Raw genomic sequence first — 22,623 nt, 5'->3', positions numbered from 1 at the left:
GCGAGCGAGCGCGCCCCCCCTCCTGAGCCGTACCAGGCCGCGTGCCCTCAACATGGGGGGTGCCTTGGGGAAGGGGGGGCCGCGCGGCCCCCCACCCCAAAGCACCTTGTCCCCATGTTGATGAGGACAAGGGCCTCTTCCCGACAACCCTGGCCGTTGGTTGTCGGGGTCTGCGGGCGGGGGGCTTATCGGAATCCGGGAGCCCCCTTTAAGAAGGGGGCCCCCGGATACCGGCCCCCCACCCTATGTGAATGAGTATGGGGTACAATGTACCCCTACCCATTCACCTGTGAAATAAAGTACAAAAAAAAACACAACACAGGGAAAAAATATTTTATTGCACAGCTCCGGGGGTCTTCCGTCTTCGGGGGTCTTCTCGCCGGACTCCTCCGCTATCTGTGTGTAGCTCTTTTGCTAGCGGAGGAGTCCGGCTTTCTTCCTCCCCGCCGCCGGCCTCTTCTCCCGACTTCGGGGGTCTTGTCCCCCTCTTCGGTTCTTCTGCCGGGCCACCGCGCCTTCTTGTAGCTCTTTTACAGGCGGTGGCCCGGTCTTCTGTCGCCGCCGCCGCCGCCTTCCGTTCTTGTTCTTCTTCTTGTTCTTCTTCTTCTTCTCCTGGAGATGTTGACTCGACGAGCTCTCCGGCCGGAATGCCAGGGACACGCTCCGCTGCCACTTATATAGTGACAATGGGGCGGTGTCACATGGTATATGTCACATGGGTTGGTCACATGGTGACCCCGCCCCCTTACGATGTCATAGTCCCCATGTGACATCAACCCATGTGACCAACCCATGTGACATATACCATGTGACACCGCCCCATTGTCACTATATAAGTGACCGCACAGCGCGGCTCTGGCATTCCGGCCGGAGAGCTCGTCGAGTCAACATCTCCAGGAGAAGAAGCAGAAGAACAAGAAGAAGAACAAGAACGGAAGGCGGCGGCGGCGACAGCGGCGACAGAAGACCGGAAGGCAGCGGCGACAGAAGACCGGGCCACCGCCTGTAAAAGAGCTACAAGAAGGCGCGGTGGCCCGGCAGAAGAACCGAAGGCGGCGACAGAAGAACGGAAGGCAGCGGCGACAGAAGACCGGGCCACCGCCTGCAAAAGAGCTACAAGAAGGCGCGGTGGCCCGGCAGAAGAACCGAAGAGGGGGACAAGACCCCCGAAGTCGGGAGAAGAGGCCGGCGGCGGGGAGGAAGAAAGCCGGGCTCCTCCGCTAGTAAAAGAGCTACACGAAGATAGCGGAGGAGTCCGGCGAGAAGACCCCCGAAGACGGAAGACCCCCGGAGCTGTGCAATAAAATATTTTTTCACTGTGTTGTGTTTTTTTTTGTACTTTATTTCACAGGTGAATGGGTAGGGGTACATTGTACCCCATACTCATTCACATAGGGTGGGGGGCCGGTATCCGGGGGCCCCCTTCTTAAAGGGGGCTCCCGGATTCCGATAAGCCCCCCGCCCGCAGACCCCGACAACCAACGGCCAGGGTTGTCGGGAAGAGGCCCTTGTCCTCATCAACATGGGGACAAGGTGCTTTGGGGTGGGGGGCCGCGCGGCCCCCCCTTCCCCAAGGCACCCCCCATGTTGAGGGCACGCGGCCTGGCACGGCTCAGGAGGGGGGGGCGCGCTCGCTCGCCCCCCTTTCCTGGCCGGCCGGGTAGCGTGCTCGGGCAAGGGTCTGGTGTGGACTTTGGGGGAACCCCCACGCCGATTTTTTTCGGCGTTGGGGTTCCCCTTTAAGCCCATTCCAGGCGGCGGAGCCCGCGACGTCTCCCTCGCGGGCCCCGCCTACCTGTACACGCGCTCGAAATGGGCGGACTTTCCGAGCGGGAACAGTTTGCTCATTTCGAAAGTAGCCTACACACGGGCGGACTGTTCGCTCAAACACAGTTTCAGCGGACAGTTTTTCGGAATTTCCGAAAGACTTTGTCCGTCCAACTGTCCGCTGAAACTGTCCGCTGAAAGCCCACACACGGGCGGACTGTCCGCCCAAACACTGTTCAGCGGACAAGGTTGGGCGAACAGTCCGCCCGTGTGTACGCGGCCTTAGAGTTGGCTCTTGTTCTGGTGCAAGGGACTCATTGGGGTTGCTTTACTAAAACTGGAGAGTGCAAAATCTGGTGTAGCTGTGCATGGTAGCCAATCATCTTCTAACTTCAGCTTGTTCAATTAAACTTTAGCAAACCTTGAAGCTGATTGGTCTCTATGTAGAGCTGCACTGGATTTTGCATGCTCCAGTTTTAATAAAACAACCTCATTGTCACCATGGAGAATGAGTGTTGTATGGGCCGTCTGCAGAGCAAATGTTTGCATGTCCTTTTGCAATGGCTCCCTTATATCTGGTTTACTCCACAGCTAAATTTGAGGATATTCCCCTATGGAGTACTCACAGAGCAGGGAGTGGAATATAGGGTTTCTCTGTAAAAAGGAGAAATGGTCCATCACCTTTAGTCCAGGAGAAATGATCCATCAACTTCATGATTGTACAGGCTCCTCTGCACCACTGAAAATGCTTAGTCTGATTTTACTGCACACTGTGAGCTTCTCACCGCATGCACAAGAAACTGCAACAAGTCGGATCAAGCCATTATTTCCATCCCAGACTGTCTAGGGCCCGCCCCCTTTAGTGCTTTTAATCATGGAGGGTCAACATCAAATGTAGCATTCTGCAAGAAAATGCAGTCTGCCTAGGAACATTCACACCTCAAAGCTGACATCACCCATCAAGACATTTTGATATTTGCATAATTCCTTCCAAGTGCCAACCTACTATTTGCATCAGGACCTCGGGCTATTGAAAGGAGTACTGAGGCAGGATTCTGTAATGATTTCAGGAAGTTATGTATAGCACCCTGCAAACCCCTCCCATCAGTCATAATCTGCCATAGAGGCCCAGAGATTATGCATTTAAATTGTTCATTAGCCCGCTGATAGGAAGGAGGTTGGGAAGGCAGACTATAAGCAGATTAAACTTCAGCTTTAAAGCAAAAACATAAAAAAGTGGAACTATGGGAAATATGTAAAAAAAACAAAAAAAAAAACATACGGTATAATGCATTCTGTCCATAGCAATAACACCGTAGCAGTTTTATTTTTTCTGAGTCCCTCTAACATTTTTTTACCTTTTGATTCTGCCAGTAAATGTTTCCTTTATCAGACCAAGCTGCCCAGCAAAAGTGGCAGTTAGTGTTAGATGGCTTGTCTCAACCCTCTGACGGGTATGCTTCCAGTGACTCTAATGCCGCGTACACACGATCAAACAAGCGGGTGGAAAAGTCCAGCAAACTGAAGTCCGCCAGACAATCCCCCCGTGTGTAGCCTCCGGCATACTTTTTTGACCCGAAAGTACGGCGGACTTAGAAAGTAGTTTTACACTCCAATCTTCCCGCCGGACTCGCATTTCGGCGGACAATCCGGCCGTGTGTGTGCCAGTCCGCCGTACTTTTGAAATGAGCGGACTTTTCCCGCCCGGAGAAAAGTCCGCTCATTTCGAGCGGGTCTCCAGGTAGACGGGGCGCGCAAAGGATAAGTCGCTGGCCCCGCCGCCTGGTATGGACTTAAAGGGGAACCCCAACGCCGAAAAAAATCGGCGTGGGGGTTCCCCCAGGTCCACATCAGACCATTGTCCGAGCGCGCTACCCGGCCGGCCAGGAAAGGGGGGGACGAGCGAGCGGCCCCCCCTCCTGAGCCGTACCAGGCCGCGTGCGCTCAACATGGGGGGGGGTGCCTTGGGGAAGGAGGGCCACGCGGCCCCCCCACCCCAAAGCACCTTGTCCCCATGTTGATGAGGACAAGGGCCTCTTCCCGACAACCCTGGCCGTTGGTTGTAGGGGCCTGCGGGCGAGGGGCTTATCGGAATCCGGGAGCCCCCTTTAATAAGGGGGCCCCCGGATACCGGCCCCCCACCCTATGTGAATGAGTATGGGGTACAATGTACCCCTACCCATTCACCTGTGAAAAAAAGTAAAAAAAAAAAACACAACACACAAGATAAAATAATTTATTGCACAGCTCCGGGGGTCTTGAGTCCCCGAAGTCGGAAAAAGAGGCCGCGGAGATGAAGAAGAATGTCGGGCTCCTCCGCTAGCAAAAGAGCTACAAGAAGATAGCGGAGGAGTCCGGCGAGAAGACCCCCGGAGCTGTGCAATAAATTATTTTATCTTGTGTGTTGTGTTTTTTTTTGTACTTTTTTTCACAGGTGAATGGGTAGGGGTACATTGTACCCCATACTAATTCACATAGGGTGGGGGGCCGGTATCCGGGGGCCCCCTTATTAAAGGGGGCTCCCGGATTCCGATAAGCCCCTCGCCCGCAGACCCCGACAACCAACGGCCAGGGTTGTCGGGAAGAGGCCCTTGTCCTCATCAACATGGGAACAAGGTGCTTTGGGGTGGGGGGGCCACTCGCTCGCCCCTCCTTTCCTGGCCGGCCGGGTAGCGTGCTCGGACAAGGGTCTGTTGTGAACTTGGGGGGGAGACCCCCACGCCGATTTTTTTCGGCGTTGGAGTTCCCCTTTAACTCCATACCAGGTGGCGGGGCCAGCGGCGTCTCCTTCGCGGGCCCCGCCTACCTGGAGAAGCGTTTGAAATGAGCGGACTTTCCTCCGCGTGTGTGGGCGAGTCCGTTCATTTCAAAAGTAGGGCGGATAGTACGGTGGACTTAGTACGCCGTATTAGTCCGCTGAAAAAGTGCCGTGTGTGGGCAAGTAGCCAGTTCGGAAAGTCCGACTGACAGTCTGGCGGGAAGTCCGCCAGTCTAAGTCCGTCGGACAGACGGCTACGTGTGTACGCGGCTTTACTTAGTTAAAGCTTTTATTACACAGGAACACCATTTCAGCATACAGTTTTGAATGTAAATGTTAGGGTGTATGGGTATCATAATAGTTTGCTGGGTTGTTTAATTTCTGTACTGGTAATCTACATTCTACAAGACAGCTAACTGTAAAGTTGTAGGTTTTAATTTTGAAGGAAAGATAGTTCCCCCATAATACTGTTATTTCGAATTGCAGACTGATAGCAGCATAGGTCAATATAAGCAGAATATGACATAGCTAATACCTCATTTTCACATTCATTTTGTAGGTTCCAAATGTGTTTGTCTTTTTCTTTCAGTTGCTCCTTAAAAGTCCCATTTTCTTTTCTAAATATAAAAAATAATATTACCAAATCACAAATGGAGAACTCAGCATACAGGATACTACATTTCAGTAAGATGATTAGCACCAAATATTATGCTTTCAGGCTTTGGACAATATTTTTTTTGCACAAAAATACAACATAGAAACATAGGGGGTTAGTTACTAAAGGAAAATCCACTTTGCACTGCAAGTGCACTTGAAAGTGCATTGGAAATAAAGTCGCTGTAGATCCGAGGGGGACATGCAAGGAAAAAAAAAACAGCATTTTAGCTTGCACATGATTGGATGATAAAATCAGCAAAGCTTCCCCTCATTTCAGATCTACCCCTTAGATTTAGAGCGACTGCACTTCCAAGTGCAGTGCAAAGTGGATTTGACTTTCATAAATAACCCCATAGTTAATATTAAGACAAAAGTAATTCCTAAAGTGGACCTATGGCCTTCTATTAAAAAAATGTCTTCCGCAGCACAATGTATAACTTAATGTTCTATAACACCTGGCATTTAAATGCATGCCAGTTATAGTGCAAAACTGCTGAACACCAATTGCATGTGACTATTTACAAAGTGACAAACAGATAATTATACAATATTGTGAATGAACAAAGTGGTCAGTTATAATGTAATTATATAAATAAAATCCAAAAAAATAAAACAGCAACAAGTTCCTTCTAAGCAAGTGCTTTAATTTTCCACCACTTTCTTACACATGTACTGCACACCAGAGATTACTGAGGCAATGAACATGGTGGCACTGTGAGTAATTGGGCACTGTGAGCAGGAAAGGCTGTGTGACCAGCAAGCTGGGGGAGGAAGAGAGAAAGGCAAGCAGGAGCATTGGAAGCGGAAGCCAGATGCTGTGAAAGGGGAAACAAAAGGAAAAGACACAAAGGGCCATGTGACAGGGAGAAGAAGGAGCAGAAGCTGGGTATTCAGAGGGTAAGAACCAGGGAGGAGGAGGAGAGGACACCAGTAGGTCTTGTGATCAGGGAGCAAGAGCAGGAGGAGAGGAGAGGATCAGTGGGCAAGAGATCCCAAACAGCTAGGGAACAACTAGTGTGCAGAATAAAATAAAGATAGGAAGGAAGATTAACAATATGAACAGAAAAATAACACTAAATTGTGTAAAAATATAATTAGTGGGAATGCTTCAGCAGTCCCACTATTGTTATTCGTTTATTTATTTATTTATTTTTTATTAAATTTTTTTGCATCAGTAGGCAGCAAATCTTTTATGCTGGTTCCCACAGTTAAGGCAAGCATGCCCAGGGTTATCCGCTTGTTCATTATCTCACATGCGTGAAATTAACTAGGCTGCCAGCCATCATATGCATATATTTTTCCCTCTTTTCATTTCTTTCTTTTTTCCTTCATGTGTTCTCTTTTATTATACTTATATTCTTTCGATTTGACATTGTTTATTAACAATAGAAATTCCCTCTTCTCATATACAAAAACCCCCTTTATACTTATATCTTACCCACCCCACCTCCCCCCCCTCCCTCTCCTCCTCTCCCCTCCCCCCCGGCTCCTCCCTCCCTTTTCTCTCTTTCCCCTTAACCTAGCCCTCCACCATTTCCAGATGTTTCACTGTCTTTTTGAACTCCAGCCACCTTCCCCATATACTATAAAAGGCTTCTGCCTGGTCCTCACTTCTGTATATGGTTTCCTCTACTGATCTTACCCATTCTATCCTTTCTATCCAGTCTTTAATTAATGGTGGATTAGGGGTTATCCAGGCTTTTGGAATTAGGCTCTTGGCTGCATTTAACATGTGAGGTACCAATGTTTTTTTGTAATGCGCTAGAGTTTTGTCCGTATCGTGAAACAGGCACGCCCATGGTTCCTTCCTTACTTGTTCTCCTGTTCTATAATCTTTTCCCAATATGGTTGGATCTTTGGACAGTCCCACCATATATGTACAAAGGTTCCCGGGGTGTTATACCCCCTCCAGCACGATACTGTGGTCTCTGCTCTAATTTTCTGTGCTCTTTGTGGGACGCTATACCATCTTGCCAGCAATTTATAAGGCCGCGTACACACGCGCGGACTGTTTGCCCAACCTTGTTCGTCAAACAGTTTCGGCAAACAGTCCGCTCAAAATTTGCATGAGCGGACTTGCCCACACACGAGCGGACTGTTTCAACGAACTGTTTGCCAAACAGTCCGCTCAACTTTTGAAATGAACGGACTCGCCCACGTAAGGCGGAGGCAAATCCGCCCATTTCGAGCGCGTGTACAGGTAGGCGGGGCCCGCGAAGGAGACGTCGCGGGCTCCGCCGCCTGGAATGGGCTTAAAGGGGAACCCCAACGCCGAAAAAAATCGGCGTGGGGGTTCCCCCAAAGTCCACACCAGACCCTTGTCCGAGCACGCTACCCGGCCGGCCAGGAAAGGGGGGCGAGCGAGCGCGCCCCCCCTCCTGAGCCGTACCAGGCCGCGTGCCCTCAACATGGGGGGGTGCCTTGGGGAAGGGGGGGCCGCGCGGCCCCCCCCACCCCAAAGCACCTTGTCCCCATGTTGATGAGGACAAGGGCCTCTTCCCGACAACCCTGGCCGTTGGTTGTCGGGGTCTGCGGGCGGGGGGCTTATCGGAATCCGGGAGCCCCCTTTAAGAAGGGGGCCCCCGGATACCGGCCCCCCACCCTATGTGAATGAGTATGGGGTACAATGTACCCCTACCCATTCACCTGTGAAATAAAGTACAAAAAAAAACACAACACAGGGGAAAAAATATTTTATTGCACAGCTCCGGGGGTCTTCCGTCTTCGGGGGTCTTCCGTCTTCGGGGGTCTTCTCGCCGGACTCCTCCGCTGTGTGTATGTAGCTCTTTTACTAGCGGAGGAGTCCGGCTTTCTTCCTCCCCGCCGCCGGCCTCTTCTCCCGACTTCGGGGGTCTTGTCCCCCTCTTCGGTTCTTCTGCCGGGCCACCGCGCCTTCTTGTAGCTCTTTTACAGGCGGTGGCCCGGTCTTCTGTCGCCGCTGCCTTCCGTTCTTCTGTCGCCGCCTTCGGTTCTTCTGCCGGGCCACCGCGCCTTCTTGTAGCTCTTTTACAGGCGGTGGCCCGGTCTTCTGTCGCCGCTGCCTTCCGTTCTTCTGTCGCCGCCTTCGGTTCTTCTGCCGGGCCACCGCGCCTTCTTGTAGCTCTTTTACAGGCGGTGGCCCGGTCTTCTGTCGCCGCTGCCTTCCGGTCTTCTGTCGCCGCTGTCGCCGCCGCCGCCTTCCGTTCTTGTTCTTCTTCTTGTTCTTCTGCTTCTTCTCCTGGAGATGTTGACTCGACGAGCTCTCCGGCCGGAATGCCAGAGCCGCGCTGTGCGGTCACTTATATAGTGACAATGGGGCGGTGTCACATGGTATATGTCACATGGGTTGGTCACATGGGTTGATGTCACATGGGGACTATGACATCGTAAGGGGGCGGGGTCACCATGTGACCAACCCATGTGACATATACCATGTGACACCGCCCCATTGTCACTATATAAGTGACCGCACAGCGCGGCTCTGGCATTCCGGCCGGAGAGCTCGTCGAGTCAACATCTCCAGGAGAAGAAGCAGAAGAACAAGAAGAAGAACAAGAACGGAAGGCGGCGGCGGCGGCGGCGGCGACGACAGCGGCGACAGAAGACCGGGCCACCGCCTGTAAAAGAGCTACAAGTAGGCGCGGTGGCCCGGCAGAAGAACCGAAGGCGGCGACAGAAGAACAGAAGGCAGCGGCGACAGAAGACCGGGCCACCGCCTGTAAAAGAGCTACAAGAAGGCGCGGTGGCCCGGCAGAAGAACCGAAGAGGGGGACAAGACCCCCGAAGTCGGGAGAAGAGGCCGGCGGCGGGGAGGAAGAAAGCCGGACTCCTCCGCTAGTAAAGGAGCTACACACACATAGCGGAGGAGTCCGGCGAGAAGACCCCCGAAGACGGAAGACCCCCGGAGCTGTGCAATAAAATATTTTTTCCCCTGTGTTGTGTTTTTTTTTGTACTTTATTTCACAGGTGAATGGGTAGGGGTACATTGTACCCCATACTCATTCACATAGGGTGGGGGGCCGGTATCCGGGGGCCCCCTTCTTAAAGGGGGCTCCCGGATTCCGATAAGCCCCCCGCCTGCAGACCCCGACAACCAACGGCCAGGGTTGTCGGGAAGAGGCCCTTGTCCTCATCAACATGGGGACAAGGTGCTTTGGGGTGGGGGGGCCGCGCGGCCCCCCCTTCCCCAAGGCACCCCCCCATGTTGAGGGCACGCGGCCTGGTACGGCTCAGGAGGGGGGGCGCGCTCGCTCGCCCCCCTTTCCTGGCCGGCCGGGTAGCGTGCTCGGACAAGGGTCTGGTGTGGACTTTGGGGGAACCCCCACGCCGATTTTTTTCGGCGTTGGGGTTCCCCTTTAAGCCCATTCCAGGCGGCGGAGCCCGCGACGTCTCCTTCGCGGGCCCCGCCTACCTGTACACGCGCTCGAAATGGGCGGACTTTCCGAGCGGGAACAGTCCGCTCATTTCGAAAGTACAGCGGACAGGCCCACACACGGGCGGACTGTTCGCTCAAACACAGTTTCAGCGGACAGTTTTTCGGAATTTCCGAAAGACTTTGTCCGTCCAACTGTCCGCTGAAACTGTCCGCTGAAAGCCCACACACGAGCGGACTGTCCGCCCAAACACTGTTCATCGGACAAGGTTGGGCGAACAGTCCACCCGTGTGTACGTGGCCTAAGACATTTCCACTGTCCTGATATTTCTAGAGCAGCAAATACTATATATATATATATATATATATATATATATATATATATATATATATATATATATATATATATTGTGGCAGCAGGCAGGTAAAGTCACCTGGTTGTATCCAGGATGGTAAATATGTGTGTCCTAGATTCAGGCTTTATGCAGACTTTTACAATTAGAGGGGAAGAGTTAATGAGCCCAGCTGAAGTAAGTGGGCTCATTAAGGCCTCTACAAAAAACCCCAGCATGCATAGGGAGATGCTCCATCCTGGAACCAGTTTTGTGTGTATAGACTGGGGAGTCTGAGATCTGTTCTGTGCGGTGAGTTAACGCCTGTGTGGCAAACCCCTACAATAGGGACAGGGACTGGGGCAGCACAAGGCTGCACCCAGTTGTTAGACAGGGAGTCTACGTGTGTAGTTAGAGGTCAAGCTGACCAGGATTTATTTTCTTGTTTTATTTTGTTTGGCTGTTATATGTATCACTGCATGTAGCCTAAATAAACCGGCTCTTTTGTTTTTTGCACCTACACCGCTGTCTGCTGTGCCTGACTTTGTGTTGTGAACCCATCCAGGGGGTCATACACACCCGCTACCGAGCTAACCCCTCACAGTTGGTGGAGAATTTTGGCAGTTTTTTTTCAATTTTTTTTTTAAAGGCCAGCATGGAGGAGATACTGAGACAGCTGGCTCTAGCAAATGCAAATCAGCAGCAAGCAAATGCAAATCAGCAGCAAACAAATGCGGCTTTACTAAAGAGCCTTGCAGCCCAGCAGAAAGCTCATCAGCAGAGTATGGAAGCTCAGCAACAAGCCCAGCAGCAGACAAATGCAAATCAGCAGCAGATAAATGCAACTTTGCAGCAGAGTTTGGAAGCTCAGCAACAAGCCCAGCAGCGATCTGAAGCCCGCTTCATAGACCTGTTGCAGAAGCAAGAGCAGAGCTTTCAACAGCAAATAGAGACATTGATACAGCAACGTCCGCAGACCAATGAAGCAAGTGGTTACAATAATACCGCATCCTTTGGTGTGAGCCGTTTACTGACAAAAATGACTGGAGAGGATGATCCGGAGGTGTTTTTGACCACATTTGAAAGGACTGCTGAAAGGGAAAAGTGGCCTAAGGAGCAGTGGGCTGGACTGGTGGCCCCTCTGTTAACTGGGGAATCGCAGAAAGCTTATTATGACCTGGAGCCTGACCAAGCAAAAGACTATGTGGTACTAAAAACAGAAATATTGGCACGGCTGGGTGTCACCCTGGCCGTCCGGGCTCAGCGTGTGCATAATTGGACTTTTCAGGTTGGAAAACCCCCCAGATCTCAAATGTATGATCTCATTCACCTGAGCAGGAAGTGGCTGCAGCCAGAGATTTTGACCGCACCAAACATTGTGGAACGTGTGGTTATGGATCGTTTCCTGAGAGCTCTTCCTACTGCCATCCAAAAATGGGTAAGCCATGGAGACCCAGAAAATGCAGATAAACTTGTGGATCTGGTTGAGAGGTACTTGGCTACAGAGAACCTGACCACCTCTTCCAGGGACTCACGGACTTTCCCCCCTAAGACCAGATCATCCCCAGTGGCGGGTAAGATGACTCCAAGGGGTGAGGGTGGAGAGAGTGAGAAGGTGGGAGTTCTACCTAAGGTCTGGCGGGAGCAGCCCAGGAAGCCCATGCTGCAAGAGGCAGCGAAAAAGATTATTTGCTACCGCTGCCGGCAAGAGGGACATATTGCAGCCAATTGCCCAGTTGTGGATGAGCCTATGCAATGTGACTTTATAAGGGAGAGACGTCAGTCGCTGTTTGCGACAGTTGCATGCACTGCCATTCGGGGACCTGAGAAACATTTATGTAAAATGTGTATTAATGGTAGAAATGTTGATGTGTTGCTGGATTCAGGTAGCCTGGTAACGTTGATAAAAGCTGAATTAGTTACTACAGAGGTCTCTGGGAAGAACAGGGTGGCTGTTATTTGTGTGCATGGGGACACCCGAGAGTATCCTGTAACTTCAGTGTTTTTTGAGACCCCCAAAGGTAACCTTTCTCATCAGGTGGGGTTAGTGTCTCACTTACCACATGATGCTATTGTGGGAAGGGATTTTCCAAAATTCTGGGATTGTCCTGAGCCCCCCACTGGTGCCCCTATAAACCAGGAAGATGACCAGAATTCCTCTAGGGGTGGTGAGGACTCTCCTGAATTTCCCTTGTCGGTATTGGCGGGGGAAACTCGAGAAACTGGGGAGGAGCCAACATCCTCAGATGAAAACATGCCGTCTGTGGAGTTTTCGGATCTTGAGGTTCACAGGGAAAATTTTGCCACAGAACAGTTAAAAGACCCCACCCTAATAAAGGCACGGGAAAATGTGGTGAAAATAGATGGCGAGTTAGTGAACCCAGATAAGACTTGCACTTATCCTTACTTCACTATGGAAAGGGACCTGCTGTATCGAGTGGCTCAAAGGGCAGAAGAAACCATTGAGCAACTTGTAGTGGCCAAACCTTACAGGAAGTTGGTGTTAGAATTGGCCCATGGGCACATTCTGGGAGGTCATCTGGGGACAGAGAAATCCAGAGAGAGGGTATTGCAGAGATTCTATTGGCCTGGGGTCATGAAGGAAATAGAAAATTATTGTTCCTCCTGCCCTGTGTGTCAGAAGTCGGCACCTATGCCACATTTCCGTAACCCACTGGTACCTCTTCCTATCATTGAGGTCCCCTTTGAAAGGATCGCAATGGATTTGGTAGGTCCGATAATGAAGTCCGCCAGGGGGCATCAGTACATTTTGGTTATATTGGACTATGCCACCCGTTATCCGGAAGCAATTCCTCTCCGAAATACCTCGGCCAAAACCATAGCCAAAGAGCTATCTCTTGTTTTTAGCCGCGTGGGTATTTGTAAGGAACTGCTTACGGACCAAGGTACACCCTTTATGTCCCGGGTTATGAAAGAATTATGCAAGTTGTACAAAGTGAAGCAATTGCGTACATCTGTGTATCACCCCCAAACAGATGGGTTGGTTGAAAGATTCAACAAAACCCTAAAACAAATGTTAAAGAAGGTGGTGGATAGAGATGGAAAGAATTGGGATTGTCTAATACCCTATTTGATGTTTGCCATTAGGGAGGTACCCCAATCCTCTACGGGTTTCTCACCCTTCGAGTTGCTCTATGGGAGACACCCAAGAGGGCTGCTGGATATCGCCAAGGAAACTTGGGAAAATGAGAGTTCTCCTCACAGGAGTGTGATTGAGCATGTCGCCCTGATGCAAGATAGAATTGCACAGGTAATGCCAATTGTAAAGGAACATTTAACCCAAGCGCAGTTAGCACAGCAGAGAGTGTACAACCCTGGGGCCAAGACACGTACTTTTTCCCCGGGGGATAGGGTCTTGGTGCTAGTCCCTACGGTTGAAAGCAAATTTCTGGCCAAATGGCAAGGTCCATATGAAGTAATTGAAAAAATTAGTGAGGTGAACTACAGGGTTAGACAGCCAGGAAGGCGAAAGCCGGAGCAGATCTATCACGTCAATCTGCTGAAAGCCTGGAGGGATAGGGAATCCCTAGTCGCAGAGACTTTGTCACAAGTACAGCCTAATTGCTTAGTTCCTGAGGTTGGAATAGCAGACACCTTATCGAAACCCCAACAACAGGAGGTTAAAGAGTTTGTACTTCGTAACAAAGAGATTTTCTCTGATCTTCCGGGACAAACATCTGGCGTAGAGCATGACATTATCACCCCGCCAGGAGAAAGGGTAAAACTAAAACCTTATAGAATACCAGAGGCCCGACGGGAGGCAATACGTGGGGAGGTTCAAAGGATGTTGGAATTGGGTGTGATAGAGGAGTCCCAGAGTGACTGGTCCAGTCCTATCGTACTAGTGCCCAAACCTGATGGGAGCTGGCGGTTTTGTAATGATTTTCGACAATTGAATAAAGTTACAAAATTTGACACCTACCCCATGCCGCGTATAGATGAGTTGATTGACCGGCTGGGAACAGCCCGATATATGACAACTCTTGATCTCACCAAAGGGTATTGGCAAATTCCCTTGGCCGAATCGGCCAAGGAGAAAACTGCGTTTGTAACCCCAGATGGGGCATTCCAATATAAGAGAATGCCGTTTGGGTTACAGAATGCACCGGCAACATTCCAACGGAAAATGGATAAGATTCTGAGGCCCCATCAGAAATATGCTGCAGCTTACCTGGATGATGTGATTATCCATAGCACAGACTGGGTCTCACATTTGCCAAAAGTACAAGCAGTCCTAGACTCTATCCGGGAAGCTGGGTTTACGGCCAATCCAAAGAAGTGTACCATTGGACAGGAGGAGGCCAAATATCTTGGGTACACTATTGGGAGGGGGGTGATAAAACCCCAAGTCAATAAAGTCGAGGCCATACAGAGTTGGCCACGTCCCAACAGCAAGAAACAGGTACGAGCCTTTCTGGGAATCGCTGGCTATTATCGACGCTTCATTCCCCATTTTGCTTCTCAGGCTGTGCCCCTCACCAACCTGACAAAAGGGAAAGAGTCGGTCATGGTTAAATGGTCCCCAGAGGCTGAGGAAGCATTTCAGTCCTTAAAAACAGCCTTATGTAGCCAGCCAGTGTTGTACTCACCAGACTTCTCTAAGGACTTTGTTGTACAAACTGATGCCTCAGACGTTGGGTTAGGAGCAGTGTTATCCCAGGTCTGGAACGGGGAAGAGCACCCAGTCATTTACCTCAGCAGGAAGTTAAAGTCCCATGAGGTAAATTACTCCACGATTGAGAAGGAATGTTTAGCAGTGAAGTGGGCTCTAGAGTCCCTTCGGTACTATCTGCTAGGTAGGCACTTTGACCTGGTGACTGATCACGCTCCTTTAAAGTGGATGGCTCAGAACAAGGAGACCAATAGAAGGGTAAATAGGTGGTTCCTAGCCCTACAGGAATTTAACTTTACAGTTAAGCATCGCCCTGGTGTTAAAATGGGGAATAGGGATGCTTTGTCTCGGATACATGCGTGTCTGACTGCTGGTGTTACAACCCCAAGGTTGAAACAAGAGGGGGGGTATGTGGCAGCAGGCAGGTAAAGTCACCTGGTTGTATCCAGGATGGTAAATATGTGTGTCCTAGATTCAGGCTTTATGCAGACTTTTACAATTAGAGGGGAAGAGTTAATGAGCCCAGCTGAAGTAAGTGGGCTCATTAAGGCCTCTACAAAAAACCCCAGCATGCATAGGGAGATGCTGGAACCAGTTTTGTGTGTATAGACTGGGGAGTCTGAGATCTGTTCTGTGCGGTGAGTTAACGCCTGTGTGGCAAACCCCTACAATAGGGACAGGGACTGGGGCAGCACAAGGCTGCACCCAGTTGTTAGACAGGGAGTCTACGTGTGTAGTTAGAGGTCAAGCTGACCAGGATTTATTTTCTTGTTTTATTTTGTTTGGCTGTTATATGTATCACTGCATGTAGCCTAAATAAACCGGATCTTTTGTTTTTTGCACCTACACCGCTGTCTGCTGTGCCTGACTTTGTGTTGTGAACCCATCCAGGGGGGTCACACACACCCGCTACCGAGCTAACCCCTCACAATATATATATATATATATATATATATATATATATATATATATATATATTCTTGATCATACATCACAGGACACAGGAGCTTCATTACATAGTGGGTTATATAGGCACCTCTGGTGATTGGACACTGGTCAACCCCAATTAAAGAGAATTCCTCCCCTATATAACCCCTCCCATATGGGAAGCACCTCAGTTTTTTCGCCAGTGTCTATCGTGGTTGGTCACGTAAAACTTTAGCTCTGTGCAGGTCCCTGCAGGGGCCTAAGGGCTACAACAAACAGGATCCATATCTCGGGCCGATATTTGACTCCCAAGATGGTATGGTAACGGGCCTCGTCAGCCGAAGAAACGAGGTTTAGCCTGTGAAAAGGTAATAGTGCTGCGCTGTATAAGGAAAAGGGGGGGAGGGGGCGGGGGGGGGGGGGGAAGGAAAAAAAAAAAAAAAATATATATATATATATATATATATATATATATATATATATATATATTACACCATAAAAATAATTAATCGTGGACACATTGTATATTCCCTATGGTAAATTAAAAACGACAATTGATGGGTAAAAATTGTGAATCAAAGTGTCATAGGGATCTATATAAGATACACTATCATGTGCTAAAAGTGCAAAAAAACTTCAAATAAAGACTCAAAGTGACTAGTGCACACTCCAGTAAAGTGACTAGTGCACACACAAATAAAATGATCAAATAAAATAATCACATTCAAAAATAAATCTGTAAGGCAATCCGTATAAGTAAAGTGATAAGTGCCAATAAGTCCAAGTAATTGGTCGCATGGATGAAAACACTGGAAGTAAAAGCAGTGCAACTATTGCTGTCGTGTTGTTCAGGCAACAGATAAAGCCATATTTTGTGCTGTGCAAATCATGCAAACAATTCAGTGGCACACTCCTCCTTTCCCCTTCGTGGGATAAATGGGTGGATGTCCCCTTACCTTACCACTGTAAGGTTACAACGTATAACAACATATGATGGTCACTATGAAGCTTCCCTTCTCTTTATATCGGATGATATGGTGGCAGATGAACCTCATAAAATGTAAGAAACGTTGCCAGATAGTGTAGTATTTTCATCAATCGTTTTTTTATTTAATAAAGTAATGTAGCTACTCACATTTTGGAAGTTAAAAACAGGCATAGAATGTAAATAAAACGATGGACAGCGGGTCTAGGCGTCACTTCCGGTGTCTCTCTTTCCGCATGTGTTCGTCACCGTCACGTGACTTCTTCAGGGAGGTTTGGCCTGTAAGTCCTCTCCTATTGGAAGACTGCGCTCTGGGAAAACCAGACTTGGTGTACTGTTTACACAGAGCGCACAAAAGTTTCTGGCAGAGTCTTTTACATGGTCCAGGTAGGAGGCTCTTCCGAGAAAGAGCCCCGGATAAACCTGAAGGTTGGCTAACACTGCCCGCCGTGATGGGTGAAGGCTGGAATTTGTTTGTTTCAGCAATTCCTGCGGCGAGGACAGGTAAGGGAAGTTAATCCTATATATATAATTATATGATGGATTTGTTCATTTTGAGTAGTTGTATCTCTTACCTGGTTTCCACCACTAGAGGGAGTAAGAGAAGCCTGATGCATACTTACATGCCTTTCAGTATACACGCTCAGTGAAGCCTGGTTCTCCAGCTGTCTCACGTCTCCACTGCAGTCCCTGCCACAATAGAGGTAATACAGGGGTCCCACGTAGTCTGGGGGTCTCACGCAGCTCCGATGGAGTTTTCCTTTCCCCCCCCCTGGATTCCGCGGTCCTTGTGCTTGGGCGCGCTCCCGGCCTAATGGAGGAGGGGAGAGTGTGGTTGTGAGCAGTGCACGTCGCTGTACTGCGCAGGCGCCAGGCGGCAGTTTTAAAAAGCCCAGAGCGTCAGGGGGCTGTAAGTGGAGACACAGGAGCTGTGGGCAGTAAGCATCCCAGGGGATTGGATCCAGGTAAACCTTGCCCCTGTTAGGTTTGCAGCCTCTCCTAGTGTGTCAGCCCCGGTATATGTCACTGAGGAGTCCCTTAGGGCTACATTGGAGGGTTTTGAAGGGAGGATAATGAATTTTATTTCTGCTTCCCTGAAAGATAGCAGGAAAAGGGGTAGATCCTCTCCCTCTGCTGAAATTCCTCTCTCAGATGATTCTTCTGACAATGAGGAGAGATCCCTATCTTGGGAAAGGGATCATGAGCAGTCGGATGAATCAGAGGAAGAGGAGAGAGTCCCCTCCTCCCAGGCGTTCAGAAAACAGGTGCAGTATTATACTGAATTGGTGCGTACCACATTCAGAATGCCTGCTGCTGAAGTCGCTACATCCTCTGTTTCTTCCCTGGGAGTCAGGAAAGCCCCACAGACTGCCTATTCCTTCCCAATTCATCCCTTAATGGATGAATTGTTGTACGAAGATTGGGGACATCCCGATAAACTGTTTGCTCCTCCTAAAAGGTTTTCTATGCATTATCCTCTGGAGGAAAGTTTCACCAAGAAGTGGGGGGGTCCCATCTGTTGATGCGGCTGTTTCTTGCGTGAATAAAAACCTGACTTGTCCCTGGGATAATGCGCAGGTATTTATAGATCCAACTGATAAGAAGCTGGAAACCTTATTAAAAGCCTCCTTTTCCATGACTAGTGCTGTAGTGCAACCTACAGTCGCAGCCGTGGGGTTGTGTCAGTTCCTCAAGGAACAGGTTAAGCAGATGCTTGGGCTCCTTCCCAGTGAGGAAGTAGAGAATTATGCAGAAATACCTCATATTCTGTGTTTCATGATTGATGCGATTTTGGATTCTGTCCAACAAGCATCACGTTTGTCTCTCATGTTGGTACACATGCGAAGGGCCCTATGGCTAAAGAATTGGGCAGCTGAGCTGTCATGCAAGAAGCATTTGATTGGGTTCCCGTTTAAAGGGGAACGTTTGTTTGGAGAACAATTAGACAAATTTGTCCAAAAAAATTTCAGGAGGTAAATCTACTCTCCTTCCAGTCAAAAGGAGCAAACGTCCTTCATTTAGGTGTGCTCTATCTCCCGGAGCATCAAGCTCTAAGCAGTGGCGACGGCCTTCTCAACCCTCCTCTACAGGAAAGGCTCAGGGCCGGGCCCAGGGGCAGAAAAAGACTTGGGGGCGAAAGCCTGCCAAGCAGAGCCCAAAAGCTTCCTTGTGAAGGGGGACCCCCGCTCGGCCGAGTGGGGGGAAGGCTCCTGCAGTTTGCAGGAGCCTGGCGGGAAGAGATCCGGGACAAGTGGGTGATCTCTTCGGTATCTCTGGGCTACAGGCTAGAGTTTCAGGAGATTCCACCTTCTTGTTTTCTAAGGTCAAGGATCCCCAGGGATCCAGTAAAGCAAAACCCGCTATTTCTGGCCTTAGATCACTTACTATCTCAGGGGGTGATAGTAGAAGTGGACCCAAAAGAACAGGGTTCAGGGTTTTACTCGAATCTCTTCACCGTTCCGAAGCCAAATGGAAGTGTCAGACCTATCCTAGATCTGAAGGATCTGAACCGGCTTTTACGCATCCGGTCCTTCCGAATGCAGTCAATCCGCACTGTGGTCTCCTCCCTGCAAAGGGGAGAGTTTATGGCATCAATAGATATCAAGGATGCATATCTCCATGTGCCAATTTTTCCCGCACACCACAAATTTCTAAGGTTCGCGGTAGAGCGGCGCCATTTTCAATTTGTGGCCTTGCCGTTCGGGCTTGCTACAGCCTCTCGGATCTTCACAAAGATTCTGGACCCTCTCTTGGCAAACCTAAGAGCTCAGGGTATAGCCGTCATGGCTTATCTAGACGATTTGCTTCTTATGGAGAAAACAGTAGCGTTCCTGATACACAGCGTTACCAGAACGCTAGAACACCTGGAACGCCTAGGTTGGATTATAAACCTAGAAAAGTCATCCCTACAGCCTGCCACCAGGTTGGAATACCTGGGTATGATCATCGACACCGCTCAGGGCAAGGTGTTTCTTCCAAGGCCAAAAGCCTTGACCATTGGGGATCTGGTGCGCCTAATTCTGGGCAGGAGATCATCCCCCATTCGATTGTGCATGAGACTGTTAGGAAAAATGGTCGCCTCCTTCGAGGCCATCCCATTCACCCAGTTCCACTCAAGGCCTCTGCAAAGATGCATCCTTGCGGCTTGGAACAGGAAGCCCCAATCCTTGGATCTTCCTATGCGTCTATCCCCAGGGACATGCAAGAGTCTCGTCTGGTGGTTACAAACCAACAATTTGCTGAAGGGCAGAACTTTTCTTCCTCTTCCATGAAAGATTATCACGACAGATGCCAGCCTGACAGGCTGGGGAGCAGTGTTGGAGGAGACGTGCTCGCAGGGGAAATGGTCTGCGATCGAGAAGCTATTGCCCAAAAATGTCTTGGAGATCCGGGCAGTTTATATGGCTCTCATAAAGTGGTCTTACAGACTACGAGGTCTCCCTGTTCGGGTTCAGTCCGACAATGCCACAGCAGTGGCTTATATCAATCACCAGGGCGGTACCAGGAGTCTGGTTGCGCAAAAAGAGGTGAATTGCATACTTGTCTGGGCAGAAAAGCATGTTCCGTGTCTTTCTGCAGTCTTCATTCCAGGAGTGGAAAATTGGCACCCGGATTTTCTGAGCCGCCAGCAGTTGTGCCCAGGAGAATGGGCTCTGCACCCCGACGTGTTTCGGAACATATGTCACAGGTGCGGTACTCCAGACGTAGATCTGTTTGCATCCAGGTTCAACAGGAAACTGGACAATTTTGTGTCAAGGACAAGAGATACACTTGCTCAGGGGTCAGATGCTCTGACAGTTCCCTGGGATCAGTACAATCTGATCTATACCTTCCCCCCGATCCCGCTTCTGTCGCGGTTCCTGGGAAGAGTCAAGAGGGAGACAAAATCGGTCCTTTTGGTGGCCCCGGCTTGGCCCAGGCGACCGTGGTACGCAGAGATCATGAAGTTGGCAGTAGGCAGGCCATGGATCCTCCCTCTCTGGCCAGATCTGCTCTCACAGGGTCCAATTTACCATCCTGCTTTACACAGTCTAAATTTGACGGTTTGGCTGCTGAGACCCACATTCTGAGAGACCATGGCCTTTTCGGGGCCAGTCCTTTCTACTATGGTCAATGCCAGAAAGCCGGCCTCCAGGCTTATTTATTACAAAATCTGGAGGGCATATGTTTCCTGGTGTGAACTCAGGAAATTACATCCTAGAAAGTATGTCATTAGCAGGATCTTGGCCTTTCTCCAGTCAGGCCTAGAAATGAATTTGGCCATAAGCACTATCAAGGTGCAGATTTTGGCCCTGTCAGTGTTTTTTCAGAAGCCACTTGCATCGCATTCCCTGGTGCGGGCTTTCATCCAGGGGGCCATGCGGATAAGACCGCCAGTCAAACCTCCGGTATGCCCATGGGATCTAAATTTGGTTCTCTCGGCTTTGCAGGGGCAACCATTTGAACCTTTGCATCTGGTTTCATTAGCTCTCCTGACTATAAAATTGGTTTTCTTGGTAGCCATATCCATGGCTAGAAGAGTATCAGAGCTAGCAGCTCTTTCCAGCAAGGAGCCGCATCTAATTATTCATATGGACCGGGTGGTCATGCGTCCCAACAGGTCCTTTCTACCTAAGGAGGTTTCGGGATTCCATTTGAATCAAGACGTAATACTACCATCCTTTTTTTCAGACCCACAGTACGCAGAAGAAGAATCTTTGCACACTTTGGATGTGGTTAGAGCAATCAGTATATATCTTCAAGCAACTGCTCGGATAAGGAAAACTGATTGCTTGTTTATTTTGCCGGAAGGCCCTAGGAAGGGCCAGACGGCGTCAAAATCCACTCTCTCAAGGTGGATTAGACAGGTTATTTCTCAAGCCTATAGTGTTAAAGGGAAAATCCCTCCTTTTCGAGTGAAAGCACACTCTACTAGGGCTGTAAGTGCTTCTTGGGCAGTGCATCACCAGGCCTCCCTGGCTCAGATCTGTAAGGCTGCAACTTGGTCATCAGTCCACACATTCACCAGATTCTATCAGGTGGATGTCAGAGGGGAAGAGGATATCGCCTTCGGGCGCAGTGTACTGCAGGCTGCAGTTTAGGTCCTCCGGTCCCAGGCGGTCTATAATTATGATCTGTGTCTCCCTCCCCTCAATCTGAGCATTGCTTTGGGACATCCCACTATGTAATGAAGCTCCTGTGTCCGGTGATGTATGATCAAGAAAATTGTATTTTTATATACAGCTTACCTGTAAAATCCTTTTCTTCAGAGTACATCACGGGACACAGGGCTCCCGCCCCTCTTGGGTTTTACGTGGTTTCTTATTGCTTTGCTACGAAACTGAGGTGCCTCCCATATGGGAGGGGTTATATATGGGAGGAATTCTCCTTAATTGGGGTTAACCAGTGTCCAATCACCAGAGGTGCCTATATAACCCACTATGTAATGAAGCTCCTGTGTCCCGTGATGTACTCTCAAGAAAAGGATTTTACAGGTAAGCGGGATATAAAAATCCCATTATATTGTATATATAAATGAGTTGTATCTATATATCATACATATATACATTTATTTGTGTGGGTTATACGTAGGTCCACACACCAGTATCAACAATAGAGGGTTCATGGGCTATGTAGATTATCAAAGTAGTCCGTGGGGATGGTCCGTGGTTAAACTGTACTCAAGTGGGCTGCCAGTCTTAAAGCAAGAAGTAGCTCTAGGGAACAATAAATAAAGAGAGAGACGGCGCCCTCTAAGTGCAGTAAGAAATGACTAAAATTTATTAAAATGGTTTAAAAACAGTCACATTAGGTTAGTGGTGTAAAGGCACATCTTAAATAATAAATAAATAAATAAATAAATAAAATGTCCATAGGCACGACTCATGGGGCTGTAGTACCGGGTTCACAGCATCTATCCTTTTAGCCAGTGGTCAGTGGCTTAGTCCATTCCTGTAGAGAATCTTCAGGATGGACAGGATGGTCGGAGTGCTGCTGGTCACTGTAGTGCCCTGGGTTGTATCTTCAAGGGGTCTGTGTCGTCAGGAGAAGGGCTGAGGTAGGCAGGTAGGAGGTGTTTTTAAACCATTTTAATAAATTTTAGTCATTTCTTATGCACTTAGAGGGCGCCGTCTCTCTCTTTATTTACTGATATCTCTAGAGGTAGTACCCACGGTTCTCAAGATCCTACTTCTATGGTCGTCGTCCCGTAGAGCTCCCAACTCTTCCTTCCAC

General features: G+C 49.4%; 1 long non-coding RNA gene across 1 annotated transcript in view; it reads right to left on the bottom strand.

Moving 5' to 3' along the window:
* The window catches only part of LOC143982685 (uncharacterized), a 57,166-nt gene extending 52,019 nt beyond the window's left edge, over positions 1–5,147 (bottom strand). The window contains exon 1 of the long non-coding RNA XR_013274500.1: positions 5,061–5,147. This is a non-coding gene — a long non-coding RNA (uncharacterized LOC143982685). The remainder of the gene's footprint in view (positions 1–5,060) is intronic.
* Positions 5,148–22,623: the final 17,476 nt, after the last annotated feature.

Source organism: Lithobates pipiens, unplaced genomic scaffold, assembly GCF_037356315.1.
Source record: "Lithobates pipiens isolate NorthernLeopardFrog02 unplaced genomic scaffold, aLitPip1_a1.2 Scaffold_16, whole genome shotgun sequence".
NCBI lineage: Eukaryota > Metazoa > Chordata > Amphibia > Anura > Ranidae > Lithobates > Lithobates pipiens.
Note: the sequence above shows the minus strand (reverse complement) of the source record. Positions and strands in the feature narration are given on the sequence as shown.